Raw genomic sequence first — 16818 nt, 5'->3', positions numbered from 1 at the left:
TGCACTCACTAAACTAAAGCCCTATCCCTATCTTCCTGCTGGGTCGCTCTGCATGCTACCTGTGTCAGCTCATTTAAAACAGTAATGGACTTCGACCCTGACCACCCATTTGCCTTCTTTGATGCTGTTTGTGTTGACTGTTCATGACCGGGTCAAGACTGTGGCTCACAATGAAACACTCCTTCTCTAATAAATCAAGTAGTAGGCAAGGAAATTGTGTGTTTGGGATAGTTAAGAAGCGAATATGGGGGTGCCTGGCAGGCTCAGTTGGTAGAGCATGTGACTCTTGATCTCAGGGTCATGAGTTCAAGCCCCATGGTTGGGCATAGAGATTATTATTTAAAGAAAAAAAAAAACTTTTGTTTAAATAAAAGAAGCAAATATGCTGTCTTAGTTTGGGCTGCCATAGCAAAATACCATAGATTAAGTGGCTTAAACAATAGATACTTCTCAAAGTTGTGGAGGTTGGGAAATCCAAGAACAAGGTTCAAGGTTCCCTGGTGAGGTCCAGCTTCCTGGATTGCTGGTCGCACCTTCTTAGTGTGTCCTCACATGTCAGAGGGTGGGGCATGAGGAGGAGGTCTGGTGTCTATTCTGATAAGGGCACTTATGTCATCATAAGGCCTCACCTGACAACCTCATCTAAACCTAATTACCTCTCAAAGTCCCCACCTCCATTACGTTATGGGTCAGGGCTTCAGTATATGAATTTAGTGCGCAGGGAACAAATCAGTCCATCGTACAAGTCTTCTGACTTAGCTACTTTATGACATTTTGACCGTCTCTGCATAAATATGTTCCTATAATTAAAAGTGCTGACTTCAGGAGTACTATACTTCGTATTTTGATCTTTACCCTTAAGATGGGAAAGTAGCATGTCTCTGTTTTGGCAGTTTCTATGACATGAGATTTGACATATCAATACGCCAATGTCATCGGTGGTAACAGGCTAGCGTATTTCAGCCATTCCTATGAATGTACGCACACGCAGCACTGTGACACGTGTGCAGAGGACTCAGGACACTCCAGACGACCCACAAACCAATGGAGCCAACTGGCTGAGAAATACAGAGACACAAAAACTTAAAATACAAAGAGGAAGGTATTTTGTCTCACGTGCTCAGTAACAGTACATTTTCGGATGCGCGTAAGAATGCCTTTGTATGATCGTGGTGGGGTGTGAGAGTGGGTTTTAATGACATGATAGCTTGATTCATTGAATGGATTCACAGAACAAACACACCAGTGCTTGTTCCTGACTATGGCTTTATCAAGAAGCTCCATTGTGCTTTACACGTTGGACGCTTTTCTCTACCAATAATTCTGAACGCCATTTCGGCAAAAACTGCACAGTAAAATTGCATAGCAAAGAACACTGGCCATGGCTTAAAAAATAGCTATGTTTGTAAGTTTGTTTTCTCTGAACATTTTGTGGCATGATTTATATATCTATGAAGCTTCCTTTTTGATTCCTCTTAGTATTTTCTCTACCTTCTGGGTGAAATATTCAATCCATTTCCCATTACAGACATTAAATAATTTCTCTGTGAACTTCAGTGCAGGTTACTGAATGGGTCTAGGGAAACACAAGGATAGCACATTTCTAAATCCTGTTTTTAATCCCCATTGATGCTGTTTGTCTACTTAAACACACCACACACACACACACACACACACACACACACACACAGACCTTACAGTCTTAGGTCTATTTGTCCAATCAAGTGGAAATTTTGGGGAGAAATATTAACATTTGTCAAAGAGGTTTGTCAGAATAATTCTGGAAGCACAACAGAAAAGCTATTGCTCTGGAACAATAGCCTCAATGTTGGCTAAAGGGATCTGGCCAGCTTCCAAATAGGGGTCACTCTCTCCTCTCTACCTGAATTCACCAGACACTTTCAACAAACTCAAATCATATGATCCTCAACAGTGCCTTTCTCAGCACAGAGATTAAACGGAAAAGTTTGAAAATGAAACAGTTTTCATGGTTAGATTTAATTAACAGATCCATTTTATCGCACCTTGTAAGACACATTGCTCAGAAAGGATTGCTGGTTACATGTATATTTTTTCTTCTCCGGGAGGTTATCAGCCTGAAGGAGCCAGAGGGAAAAATTGCATTTAAAGACTTTCATCCATGCCTCATCTTTTCAAGTTACATTAAAAGCGAGAGGATAGAAACACCCCGCTAGTTGCCTAGATTGGCTTTTGAGTGGGTCAGCTTTCCAGAGTGTAGAGCAGCACCCCACCCAGGCAGGCATCGTTTTTCTCTCTTGGAACATCTGACATGGTTCAGGTGGCTTACCCAGAGCATGGCAGCGCTAACATCAAGGGCAGCCCTCTCCTCTTTGTGCAGGAGATCAAGTGTTCCTGGAAGAATCAGGTGTTCTGCAGTGAAAGAGCCTGGGGACTGATCTCCCCTTTGCATGGGGGTCCCAGACAGCAGCCTCTCTATGAGACACCTGCCGGGCTTCCGTTGGCCAAGTCTCCTGGAAGTCCAGAAAGGTGAGACGGGCAGGCTTACTCAAAGAGGATTATTTGCACAGGTGTCTGAACCCCATTTAACAGAATACATTTCCAGGACCCTTTGATCTCTTGAGCTCTCTCAGATGAAAACTTCCCTAGGACCTTGGCTCTCCAATTGAAGCCACGTGGGGGGCAGGCATTGACTTGAGGTGAGTGTAAAGGAGGATAGAGCCTGTCAACATTCTCACAGCCAAGTAGACTTGGAAGCATGAGCAGAAGATATCTGTAGTGAATACACAACCTTCCCCTCCCACATGTAGAGAAGAGGAAGAAAAAGAAATTCTGCATTACGGCCTAAATTTTTTCTAAAAAGGGTTGTGAAACTAAGGAAATGCATAACTATTGGAATAAGAGAAAGATGAGAGAAAATGTTTAAGAATATCCCTGAACCCTCGGGTATATCATGTGCACCAAATCTGCAAAAAAATTAAAATTAAGAACAGACCCATAGAAAGCCTGAGTGCTTGACAAAAAGAAAAAACAAAGTTGAGGGTCAGGGAGGAGAGAGCAAACCTGACTGTGTGTGCACACACGTACACACTCACAGATACACTCATTCACATGCACGGTGACATGCACACGTACACTTCTGTGGAAAATAGGAAACAAATTCTGAAAGGGTGCCAAGGGGAAAAGAGAATTGTACCCAAAAGAAATAAAGAAACCAAGGGAGGTGTGAAGGAAGGAAGGAAAGAAGGAGGGGAGGAAGGGAGGAAAGAAGCAAGGGAGAGAAGGAGGAAGGGAGGGAGGAAGAAAGGGAAGGAGGAAGGGAGGAAGGAAGGGGGAAGGAAGGAAGGAAGGGAGGAAGGAAGGGGGAAGGAAGGGAGGAAAGAAGGGAAGAAGGGAGGAAAGAAGGAAGGAAGGAAGAGAGGGAAGGAGGAAACAAGGACAGAGGGAAGGAGGAAGGGAGGGAGGGAGAAAGGAAGGAAGGGAGGGAGGGAAGGAGAGAGGGAGGAAGGGAGGAAGAAAGAGAGAAGGAGGAAAGACGGAAGGAGGGAGGAAGAAGGAAGGAAGGAAGGAAGGAAGGAAGGAAGGAAGGAAGGAAGGAAGGGAGAGAGAGAGAGAGGGAGTAAGGGAGGAAGGAAGAGAGAAGGAGGAAAGACGGAAGGAGGGAGGAAGAAGGAAAGAAGGGAGGAAGGAAGGAAGAAAGGGAGAGAGGGAGGAAGGAAGGAAGAAGGAAGGGAGAAGGAGGATTTCTGGAGCCTAGAAAGAGTCACCAACCATAGAGATTATGAGTAACATAAATAACTAGAGAACAAATGCTTTGGCATTTGAGAGATGCGGGGCCAAATTTTGATTTTCCCATGTATTAGGTGACCAATCATTACTGACTTATTTAACTTCAGTGAGTCTTAGGACTATAGGAAAATGAAATAAGAATGGTCCAAGGACAGTGAAGACCATGACTGGGACAGAATCGGAGTTGGAAGACACCCGGGAATGGTTTGACACAGAACCCCTCATTGTGCCCTGACCTGGTGGTGATGGGGCCGCGGTGGTCAGGCTTGGGAAAGACTGTCACAGGAAATTTTATGGAGAAACCCTTTGCAGCGACATGACAAGTGAATGAAGTCAAACTTTGAGAGCAGCGTTTGGTACGTTTGTTCACATGTCCTTCCGTCGTCCTCTGTGGTGCCTTAGCATGCCACCTGCATTTCGACCAGAAGCCTGTATCCACTTTCAGGGATTTTACGCTCTTTAAATTCAAGTCACAGGTACTCTAATCATTACATTTGTGCAGTAGAGGAAGGCACCTGGTCCCGAAACACCAAGGTCCTACTTTATCAGAGGAGTAGGAAAAGCCAGTAGAGAAACGTCGAGGCAGAACTGAACAATTTGGCTGCGGGGTAATTACACGAGTCGGTTTGGCATAAAGCGTTGTGTCACATCAGTAGACACGTTCGTCTCTTTGGGATTATAGACGCTGACCTAGACGTCTATTAGTCTCGGCGGTATCTTGGATCAAAGATGCTTTCAACAGCACCCTCTACTCCTTTGGTCTATGACATGCTCTCTACACTTGTTAACACTAAATTTATCAGGTTTGTCCCCCCCTGGAGACCCTGAAGTACAGGCTCCCATATCCATCTGCCCTCGATCTCACCTGAACCTCAGGCACCCCTGATTTAAGTTGGTTTAAGCCCCCTGGGTGTGGTCTAGGTCCCTGCTGGTGGCACCCTGTCCACTCCTCAACTGCTTCTGGAAGCTTCCGCAGCTGCTGCCATGTGTCACCGTCTCTACATTCGACAACCCCCCCCCCAATTCAGCTCATCACCGAGTCCTGCTAATTTTGCTGTCCAAATGTGTCTTGCAAATTCCCAGTCCACCCACCTCGTCCCTGGCACCCCGTAGGCACACGGTGGGCTACACCCTCACACCGTCTCGGCTGGCTTCCCGTCTTCGCGAGGGCGCCACATCCGCAACCAGGTACTCTCCAAGCCACCGCCGAACGATAAAAACACTTCCAATTATAGTTCATACAGCCGGTGGATGCTATTTGTTGTCTCCATGTCCACATCGGTGTCCCACCTTTTTGCTCTTCATCTGTTGCTTGGCAAACACTAAGACCTTCCTTTGTGCTTTTAAGCACCTTGCTCGCTTTATAAAATGACTTTGAGCATGCCGATGCCCTTCCTTCCCGCAATACTCTGTCCCTCTCTCTCTCTCTCTCTCCCTTCCCCTTCCTCCATTCCAATATACTACACTTTATCTAGGTTTTCTCTAATCATGTTTTATCTTTCCAAGCCAGAATAATTTTCTTTCTGAAAGTTCTCCTTATAGTTTAGACCAAAGCTGATACGCTCACTTTATGCTTTCATAGTGGCAGACTAAGTTATCTTTTCTGAAGTTTGTTTATTTATTTATCGAGAGAGAGAGAGAGAGAGAGAGAGAGAGAGAGAGAGAACGTGTGCGAGGAGTGAGCAGAGAGAGAGGGAGACAGAGGACTGGAAGTGGACTCTGCCATGACAGCAGGGAGCCCAATGTGGGGCTCGAACTAATGAACTGTGGGATCATGACCTGAGCTGAAGTTGGATGTTTGACTGACTGAGCCACCCAGGTGCTCCTGATTTCAGTTGTCTTTAGAGTATTTATCACTGTTGAAATTTTACATTCCCCCATGTGACCATTAATTAATCTCTCTAATGAAAGGTCTGCCCTTACTATCTTGTCCCCCAAACCCAATGGAGCTCTTGGCACATGATAGATGCTCATTCACTACTTGTGGAGAAAAGAAGGAGAGAAGGAGGGAAGGAAGGGAAGTGGGGGAGGGAGGGAGGAAACTGAATAAAGGCTGGGAGATGATATATAACATATAGCATTTTAATGCTGCGCAGTAACTATGGGGCAAATAAAACTATATATTAACTCCTTAGGTTTAAAACACCAGCGGCTATAAAATAAAAGGGACCGAACCCTCGCCCTGCATTTTATTGGCAATCAGAGGCAATGATAAATAACCTGTAAGGCTACAGGATAACTATTTTGATAACAATACACCTACACACATTATCCATGGATAATGGGATGTTTCAACAGAAGACACTTGAAGGGGATAGAGATATTTTTGAGGAGGCCCGTCGTTAACAACACGTTAATTCAAAATACTATCAATAGCCACTTTGTCTCTCTCTTCTTATCAGATTTTGCCCACGTTATTTTTAATGCACGGTGATAAGGATCTGGTTTTGCTAGCAGGTATATCCCCAGTCACAGCCCCAAATCCTGTCATTGTGAACACTTAGTAACCAGTGATGCTTAGCAAATGAGTGACAGCATGCCCCCAGACGGCGCCCACCGAGCTAGCAGAACTGTGACAACTGTCTGCTCAGCATTGCCCCACGTACCGTAAACTCTGCGGCCCTCAGCTCTGCCCAGAAGACCTCGGTCCCCAGCCCTTTCACAGGGGTCTCTTGGGACACCTCACACTCCTGCTTGCCTGTGGCTGCTTAACTGCACACCCAGGACAAGAGGTTTCCTCACTCTGCAGAAGATGCGCGTGTCGGTAAGTTACAGGGCCCCACCCTGGCGTGGTCACCTCGGTCGCAATGTGCACACTTGGGGGGGGGGGGCGGTGGTGAACGTTATCCACTTCAGAAGGATCCTTGTAATTGACTGATGTTTTAAAAAGACTTTTGGCTCATGCCCACTTTTGAGAAACATTAAAATATTGAGCTTCTCTTTAGTGTTGTTGAAATTCAAACAGACCAACATATGGGAAGGGGAAAAAAAGAGACAGCAGGAGGCGAACCCTAAGAGGCTCTTAACTATATATAGAGAACATACTGAGGGTTGGTGGAGGGAGGTGGGTGGGGGATGGGCGAGATGGGCGATGGGCATTAAGGAAAGTATTTGTTGGGACGGGCACTGGGTGTTAGACGTAAGTGATGAATCACTGAGTTCTATTTCTGAAATGAATATTACACTATATGTTAACTAACTAGATAGAATTTAAATAAAAATTGGGAAGAAAAAACCCAAAATTTAAAAGATGCTGTGCTTAATAAAAAATCAAAGTACTTCAGCTCTGTGTATTTTTAGACCAACCATACTCCCATACACACCCATTTCTATTCTAGAATTTGATGAGTCTAGCCTTTACTTCTGACATCGGGCCCAAAGTTCCAATTTTGGGTCCAAGGAAAATGTTTTCTGCGCCACAAAAACTCCAGTAAGTCCTCTTAATCTTCTTTCTTCTTTAGTGATCATTTTCCCACAAAGAGATAATCTCTTGCTAAAGGGTTAGGAGGACTGAACGACATAACTATCTAAAAGAGCCCAGATGCTCAGAAAATGTTTACTGCATCTGAAATTCATTGGTTTCTGTAACTACTGACTTTCTTTAAGTGAAGCTTTATGCATAAGTGCATAAATTATATAAAACGCATATGCAGTTGAAATGCTCACTGATTGATCTTAAAAGTGGATGGCCATTTCCCAAATTAATTATGAGTTGTTTTATCTACAAAAATGCAGGTTGAAAACATTTAAAGAATATTAGATATAACAGCTTGTAATTTGTTTGAAGATCCCTCAAGCATTCTTAAAGTATCAATGCATGCCAATGATGTGAATAAAACATTATGCCATGAAAGACTTAACTATATTTTTAAAATCATGTAAAAGTTGCATCGTATTAGGTAAAAGGGCAACCGTAAATTTAAATGGTGTATTTTGAATCAGCACTGGGCTTAGAATCATTTCAGATCAATTTGCGCACTACAAAAATGCACACTGCCATCCTGGTTACTCAGCTGAATCTGAAAAATATGCGTTATTTTGCCACTAAGATTTTACAAGGAGAATTCTACCTAGAAAAATGAGTCTAGAAAGTATTATGAATCTGAAAGTGTTGGGTCACTTAATTCAACCTCAAACCTTTCCCTACTAATGTTACTCTGCAATATGAATGTACTTTCCCGTGAATTCCTTCACCCTCTGAAACTACATGCAGTGAGAAACCATGTTCTCATCACCGGGCTTTCACACTTGACGGCTCTGGGCAACTGCATTACATTATGGAGTGGGTGGAAAGGGGAAACCACAGTAGAATTGGTGATAGTGAGCTGAGCTGATGGCGAGCTAACCCATTTTTAGATAGTTCTTAATGTGAATACAAGAACACAACACACACACACACGTGTGATAAAAACTATTGAATGTCTCTTCTGAACAATGAGGAGGAAAACACAAAAGTTTTTATGGTCAGCCAGTAAGCCTTCTTCAAAAGGTACCCCATCCTTGACAATTGGATTGTCTTTGGTCAATGAGAGAGATAATTCAGTACTAAGACCCCAAATATCGAGATGGATAGGTCCACTTTTCTTTCAGCGCCTACTTCATGTTCTTTTTTTTAATGTTTGTTTATTTTTGAGGGGGGAGGGAGATGCAGAGAGAGAGAGAGAGGGAGACACAGAATCTGAAGCAGGATGCAGGCTCCAGGCTCCGAGCAGTCAGCACAGAGCCCGACTTGGGGCTCAAACTCGCGAACCACGAGATCATGACCTGAGCTGAAGTTGGACGCTTAACCCACTAAGCCACCCAGGCGTCTCTACTCCTACTTCATATTCTTAAGTTTGGTAAGAGGTACTGCCATATCCGACCTAAGAAAAGGGTTGAAGCCGCAGAATGATTTGCTAATTTCAGCGGGCATTACTGCTGTGCCCCTGCATCTGATTCCCCATTTCTCCTTCTTAAAACTCCAGCTCCTCTAGTCTCCGTATTTCAGGGAAGTGAACTCACACTTGTGGGAGGATAGACCTCAGTCAGCCCACGCCAGCGAGCGGTGGATATGCCTCTCTAGGGCACTGATGTGGTCTCCTCAAATCAAGTTGCCACGCTGTCCCGACTGTGGTCCTTGGGTGTCCACGTGTTTGGGCGGGTGGCCTTAGCTGGTCCTACCATAGGAAGTTCACAGCCAATGTCCAACAGCTGGAAAGAGAAGTCCTTCCGTCCCTTTGGCTATGAGTGTAGGACCACGGGATTCCCGGGCCCCAGCGGCCGTGGTTCTAACACGGGCAACGCCTCATGAGAAACCGTTAACCGACAGATAAGCAGAGCTCAACGAATCCCACAGCACATGAGCACAGCTCTGAAGAAATCCCGAATCGTGCTCTCAAGTCAGGTCAGAATCCCCATCGTTATGTAAGCCCACGGCGTCCCTTTGCCGTGTGAGCCCATGGATGCTGTGCTGTCTGACACTGGCTAAGGAAAACATCATAAGCCACAAGTGATGCGGTCTCACTAGGACTGCCACGCGACCTCCCTATGCCATCGCTTGCTGGCAGATCAATCTTGTTCAAATACTTTCCCCCTTCACCCTTCAAACTAAATAACCAAACCTGAAAGGAGAATGAGAAACGACAAAGACAAGCTGGACACCAGAGCGGAAAATTCAATCTCCTTGGGCAAGACGGGGTGGTATTTACCACGTATTTTGTACATGACACCCAGCAGGTCATAGAAACTTGGAAGCTCCAACTTCCCCCTCTGTGAGTTGGACATAATAAACCCTGCAGCTCTGACACACAGGTGGCCAGCAGAGAGAGAGAAAGAGCGAGCGCGCGCACATGATCCCATGTGTACACGTGAGCGGGGAGGGGCAGAGGGGAAGGGAGAAAGAGAATCTTAAACAGGTTCCACGAACAGCATGGAGCCCGATGTGGGGCTTGATCTCATGACCTTGAGATGATGACTTGAGCCAAAAATCAAGAGTCAGACACTTAACCAACTAAACCACCCAGGCGACCCGCTATGGTTGTTTTCAAAGCAATACGATAGGGGCGCCTGGGTGGCGCAGTCGGTTAAGCGTCCGACTTCAGCCAGGTCACGATCTCGCGGTCCGGGAGTTCGAGCCCCGCGTCGGGCTCTGGGCTGATGGCTCGGAGCCTGGAGCCTGTTTCCGATTCTGTGTCTCCCTCTCTCTCTGCCCCTCCCCCATTCATGCTCTGTCTCTCTCTGTCCCAAAAATAAATAAAAAACGTTGAAAAAAAAATTAAAAAAAAAAAAAGCAATATGATAATGCATGAACATACCATGCGTCTGAAAAGTCCCATACAGATGCAAAGGCTTTTAAATAGTGTTTACTTTTAATTTTGGACTTCGGGATACTATAGGTCATAATAGCGTGCAGCTTTTTCTTCCAGCCAAAGAACACCAGAATGTGTAATACTGGTCAAGTTCAGGCTGTCTCCTTCTTGAAGAAAAATATGATGTAAATACTTCAATAAAGGCACTCAAGTAAATAATAGGTATGATAATATGATTTCTCACTATGTTAAATGTATTAAAATATTCTATTTAAAGTCAACTAAATAGTGAATGGACATTTCATTAAGACTTTTAATAACTTTGGGAAATTCCCAGAGACAGCCAGACCCTTTTCTCCTAAAAAAAACAAGTATTGTTTTATGCACACAGATATTCGCACAGATTATACACACACCCAAGCTCTCTTACGTGTCATCAGATATGAAAAAATCAATGCAGTCCAATTTGTCCACAGGAGCAGAAGTTAGAAATAGAGACATGTTTCAATTCAATCTATGTCATTATCACTGGCATGTAACTAAAAAAAGCAATGATTTAGCATTCTCATTTCCCATCTGCTAAAGTTTCTGCAAATTCTGTTTATCCTAAGGGTACTATGTCCGCAGAACAATTCAGTATTACTAAAATGACTTGAATTACCTCGATTTCCTTTGCAGGAAATTCATCCAAAGAGCAACAGACGCATTAAAGGAGTCATGAAAGTAAACATGACATTCTTGCATTATTCAAAAAAGCAAAACCCAAAGCACATGTAGTGGCTTATTAATGTCCTACCTAATGCACAGCCGCACCTGGAGGCGCTTTCCAAGCCGATACCTTGTCCCTTTCTGCTCAGAGCCCAGCCCCTGTTGACACACTTCACATGCATGTGACGAACGCACCTGACCCAGCCCAGCCTGGTCTTGTCAGAATCCACTGCTGGAGATGTGGATTCCAGGTTGGGCGAGGCTAGTGCACTTGTACTAGAGGCTGACCTGGGAAAGCAACCTTGGCAACTACAGATATCCTGTTTTTCAAACCACTCACAGAGAAGCTGAGAAAGCCTTTCTGCAGAGAGTCGACCATGAATCTCACAGACATGTATGTAGCTTCCTGAAGCGTGGGACCTACCTGTCAGGGCAGCTACACTTGTCTCCTTAGTGTCCACTGGGTGTCCTGACGCCCTGAGTGTGCAATGCCCTGTGTTCTGTGCAATAGGGCAGAGCCTTTCTACAGCCTTTCTGTTCTTTACATCTCTCTAGACACTAAGCTATGGAAACATTTACAAAGTGACAGCAAAGAATGAGTAGAGATTTACTTCCTGGACCATGAATCTGTGCATTTTGGATCATTGACTTTCTTCAAGAGTTCTGTACAAGTGGATTTTTTTAAGCCAAAGGATTATTTATTGTAGTGAAATTTGAGGAAATAGTCCCTATTACTTATTGGATATTGCCTCACTAGATGATTGTACATGAACATGATGGCATTTTACAGCTTTTTAAATATTTTTTTTTCAGAAATATTTAAAAATCTGGAGGATTTAGGGGCACCTGGGTGGCTCAGTTAGTTAAGCATCTGATTCTTAACTTCGGCTCAGGTCATGATCTCACACTTTGTGAGTCTGAGTCCCGTGTCACACTCCTCTGCTTCTTATTCTCTCTCTCTCCTTCTCTCTGCCCCTCCCCCCTGCTCTCTCTCTCTCTCTCTCTCAAAAACAGCACAAACCTGGGGAATTTTGTACAAGTGAAAAAGTAGAATATCAAACGATCGCTTTTTCTATGTGTGTACTGGCATAGGAAGATAAAAGAATATGATAAATTGAAATACCAGCAAGCTATTTCTGAGTAAGGGAATTACAGGTACGGTTTGTTTTCTTTATATTTGGAAATTTTTCTACAAAAAGTGCCCATTGGTTTTTAATTATAAAATTAGGATTGATGATCCGGCACAAATAGGCTTTCTCTTTATTTCACAACATAAAACCTACCTTCTTTCCCCAAATGGTTTATATTCTCCAAATTCTAAGAGTTTCCAAACTTTAAAGCTAGCATCTTACCCTTAGGATTATGTGTGTGTGTATAAAATTTTATATTTTATAATTATTTTTAATTTACATATATTTTACTACATGTATTTGTATTTTATATAAAATTCAAGATTATATATAACATATAACATAATAATAACATATTTTTTTCACCATAACTAGTTAGTTGTTAATTATGTTTCCTAAGGGTTACATCACTTTGCAATGATAATATGACGGTACAAATATCTTTACAGAGGGGCACCTGGGTGGCTCCGTTGGTTAAAGTGTCTGACTCCCGATTTGGGCTCCCATCATGATTTTGCAGTTCGTGAGATTGACCCCCACATCCAGCTGTGTGCTGACAGCCAGGAGCCAGCCTGAGATTTTCCTTCCCCCTCTCTCTCTCACTCTCTGTCCCTCCCCTACTCTCTCTCTTTCTTTCAAAATAAATGAACATGAAAATTTTTCTAAAAAAGAACTCTCTTTACAGAGGGAACCATTTTCAAATCTGTGATTTTACTACAAACACACTTGGTACTTTGTCTACGTTAACCTACTTTGAACCTTTTTTGTGTACATTAAGGTCAATGTGATCACAATCTAAGGATCATTAAGATATTTAAGTGTAAAAATGTGTGTAAAATACTGTCAGCATTAGCTCCCTGTCACCCTAAGGAGAAGAAGTAACAAACATGAAAATATCTTTAATTTTAAATCGTTTGTCATAAATTGTCAGTGAAGTTGATTTTGCATCTTCCAGCCTTGAAAACAGCAAGTGGAAAAGGAAGATGCATGGCTCATCCGTGTAAAAGAATATAACACACGTAACGGTGCATTACCTTTTCCTGTTTCCCTAATCCATCACCTAACAAAACGGTAAAAATGTAGAGTAAGAATGCCTTTTGCAGTTTCCTAGCTGTTGCCAATCGGTGAAACTGAAGAATCTTTTCCCCTTCCTGGGGAAATGTGACATGAACACAGAAGAAATAAGGTAACTCGACTCAGAAATCAGGTTACACAGCATTTTCATTTGTGAGTCCTCCCTGTGTCACGTTAGTCAGGACTCTACTACTACATGTACTAAAAACTAACTCTACTAAGGGGAGTGACGGATATTCATAAAATAGACGGTAAACAAACTTGGTGGGTGAGAAAAGGTATAGGGAATCTCAAATAACATCAAATAAGAATAAAGACAATTAAGAAAGTGATTGATAGTATAAAACAAAGACAAATGCACATATATATTCCATAAAAACAGCTTAGCAATATGAACGTCACATATGTGTGTGTGTTTGCTTATGTATATGTATACACATATATATTTATGTTTTTTAATCATATAGATATATATTACACACACACATATATATATCAGAGCACAACCTGATCAATAATCTTTTAATTGAGAGAAGATGATAAAACAAGTACATTTGAAAATTTAGGAAAGGGAAGAGAAATTCTGATACAAACTCTAAATACATGTCTGTAACACTATGTTTTAAATCTGTCAGTGAGAATATAATACTTATTTATAGGTTTGGCAAAAGAGGCTGGTTTTGTCTCTTTGGGCAGCGGGAACAGATTTTCAGAATGGAGAACTGTGTGAAGGGATTCAACACTGTTACCTCTGAAAGTGCCGAACTTAAGAATAAGAACCAAGACTGCAAAGGCTATTCATTTTAAAACCTTCCTGTTTTACTCTAATTCCACCATATTGCTTTCCAAAGGGAGTTAATCAGCAATTTTACCTCATCTGGAATGCTGAAGTAGTCTCATTTACCTCTTTATTATTTACTTTATACCAGAATAAGCAATTGAGTCTCCAAGTTCTGGCTTCTCTAGGTTCCTGAAGAGAAACATCCATGGCCACATTTTCTCATTCCACATCCACAGAATTAGGAAAGCCTTTCTGACTGAGCTGTCATGGCTGTTCCTTTCAGCAGGGGCATTGAGTGGTGGATGGAACACTTTCTTTTCAGGGGACTGGTTGAAACAGACATACATACAATCACCTCCTTCTTGGTAGGATGCTGTTTGGAAGGTTAGAACCACGGAAGCCTAAATGTGAACTGAATGTGAGGGAAGGAAGGTAGGAGGCACACGCTTGAAGGAGGCCCAAGCCTGGTCCAAGACCAGAGGACAGAGGTGTATCTCCCAACAGGGGGAGAATAGTGGAGGGGACATATCCAGTCCCAGATGGCATTGATGGTAGCAGGACCACTCAGGAGTCTGGCACATGGCTGACCACTAGTGAATTGTCCGCACTTAAGAAAAATGTCTCCTGGGCATCACAATCCCAGACTTCAGCCTCTACTACAAAGCTGTCATCATCAAGACAGCATGGTATTGGCACAAAAACAGACACACAGACCAATGGAATAGAGTAGAAACCCCAGAACTAGACCCACAAACATATGGCCAACTCATCTTTGACAAAGCAGGAAAGAACATCCAATGGAAAAAAGACAGCCTCTTTAACAAATGGTGCTGGGAGAACTGGACAGCAACATGCAGAAGGTTGAAACTAGACCACTTTCTCACACCATTTACAAAAATAAACTCAAAATGGATAAAGGACCTGAATGTGAGACAGGAAACCATCAGAACCTTAGAGGAGAAAGCAGGAAAAGACCTCTCTGACCTCAGCCGTAGCAATCTCTTACTCGACACATCCCCAAAGGCAAGGGAATTAAAAGCAAAAGTGAATTACTGGGACCTTATGAAGATAAAAAGCTTCTGCACAACAAAGGAAACAACCAACAAAACTAAAAGGCAACCAACAGAATGGGAAAAGATATTTGCAAATGACATATCGGACAAAGGGCTAGTATCTAAAATCTATAAAGAGCTCACCAAACTCCACACCCGAAAAACAAATAACCCAGTGAAGAAATGGGCAGAAAACATGAATAGACACTTCTCTAAAGAAGACATCCAGATGGCCAACAGGCACATGAAAAGATGTTCAGCGTCGCTCCTTATCAGGGAAATACAAATCAAAACCACACTCAGGTATCACCTCACGCCAGTCAGAGTGGCCAAAATGAACAAATCAGGAGACTATAGATGCTGGAGAGGATGTGGAGAAACGGGAACCCTCTTGCACTGTTGGTGGGAATGCAAATTGGTGCAGCCGCTCTGGAAAGCAGTGTGGAGGTTCCTCAGAAAATTAAAAATAGACCTACCCTATGACCCAGCAATAGCACTGCTAGGAATCTACCCAAGGGATACAGGAGTACTGATGCATAGGGGCACTTGTACCCCAATGTTCATAGCAGCACTCTCAACAATAGCCAAATTATGGAAAGAGCCTAAATGTCCATCAACTGATGAATGGATAAAGAAATTGTGGTTTATATACACAATGGAATACTACGTGGCAATGAGAAAAAATGAAATATGGCCCTTTGTAGCAACATGGATGGAACTGGAGAGTGTTATGCTAAGTGAAATAAGCCATACAGAGAAAGACAGATACCATATGGTTTCACTCTTATGTGGATCCTGAGAAACTTAACAGGAACCCATGGGGGAGGGGAAGGAAAAAAAAAAAAAAAAAGGACGTTAGAGTGGGAGAGAGCCAAAGCATAAGAGACTGTTAAAAACTGAGAACAAACTGAGGGTTGATGGGGGGTGGGAGGGAGGGGAGGGGCGGGTGGGTGATGGGTATTGAGGAGGGCACCTTTTGGGATGAGCACTGGGTGTTGTATGGAAACCAATTTGTCAATAAACTTCATAAAAAAAAAAAGAAAAAAAAAAAAAAGAAAAATGTCTCCTGGAGCTAAGCTTCAGGTGATCTAGCTAACTGTGAAAGCCAACTCTGTGCTCGCCAAGAGTCGCTGTAACAACAAACCATGGAGACCCAGCAGAAAAGGGTGGCACCGTCAGCCAAAGAGGCAGAAGTCATGAGTGGGAGCACCAAGAACCAAGGACAGAGCATTCTGCAGACCCTGGTTCTGGGGTCCAGTCCACAGGACTCTTGCACCATCAAATGAAGGAAAGGGGTCTTACTAATGACTCTGCTCAAATATCGTTAGACAAGTGGGTGGTGGGGGTGATGGACAGGCCAGAACTCACTGGACTCAAGTAAATTACGTGATAGGATGTATCCTGCAGATGTCATAGAAAAAACACCTATCCAAAGTGAAAGGAGATAAAGAATCTTAATACAAAGTTGATGGTTTATATCAATATTAACTCTCACCAGTCAATTTACTGTGGAGGATGTTCTAGAGGACGCGACTTCTGGCACTGTTTCAGTGATATTTGGAATAAAATCGGCAGAAATTTTATGTAAGCTGCACAAAAACTGAACAAGAGAGGTACTTAATCTATAACTACCTTTCTCAGAGAATTATAAAGAAGTTATTCAAAGCTAAATCAGTGTAGACTTAAGATAGGCCCCCAACATTTCTGATCTTTCAAGACAGCCAGGGAGTCACCTCCCCTTTCCACAAATGCCTTCAGTGTGAGTGCGCACACACACACACACACACACACACACACACACACCCATCTCTCCGGAGGCCTGGTGGCCGGGGTCAGCCTGGATAAGTGTAGGTCTCACCTGAAATGGGATGACTGATGTTTCACATCCTGATACGTTAAATGCTGTTCACCCAAAGCTTACCTCGCTTCCGCTTGGTTTTTACGTGGTAAGCATTTCAAAAGACTGTCCCATTATTACGAGATACTTCATTGACTATCCTCAAGTTTGGTTCATTCTT

Source organism: Lynx rufus, unplaced genomic scaffold, assembly GCF_022079265.1.
Source record: "Lynx rufus isolate CCGP_SWC_20201006 ecotype Redwood Valley unplaced genomic scaffold, mLynRuf1.p SCAF_3, whole genome shotgun sequence".
Lineage (NCBI taxonomy): Eukaryota > Metazoa > Chordata > Mammalia > Carnivora > Felidae > Lynx > Lynx rufus.
This window is presented reverse-complemented; position numbering follows the sequence as displayed.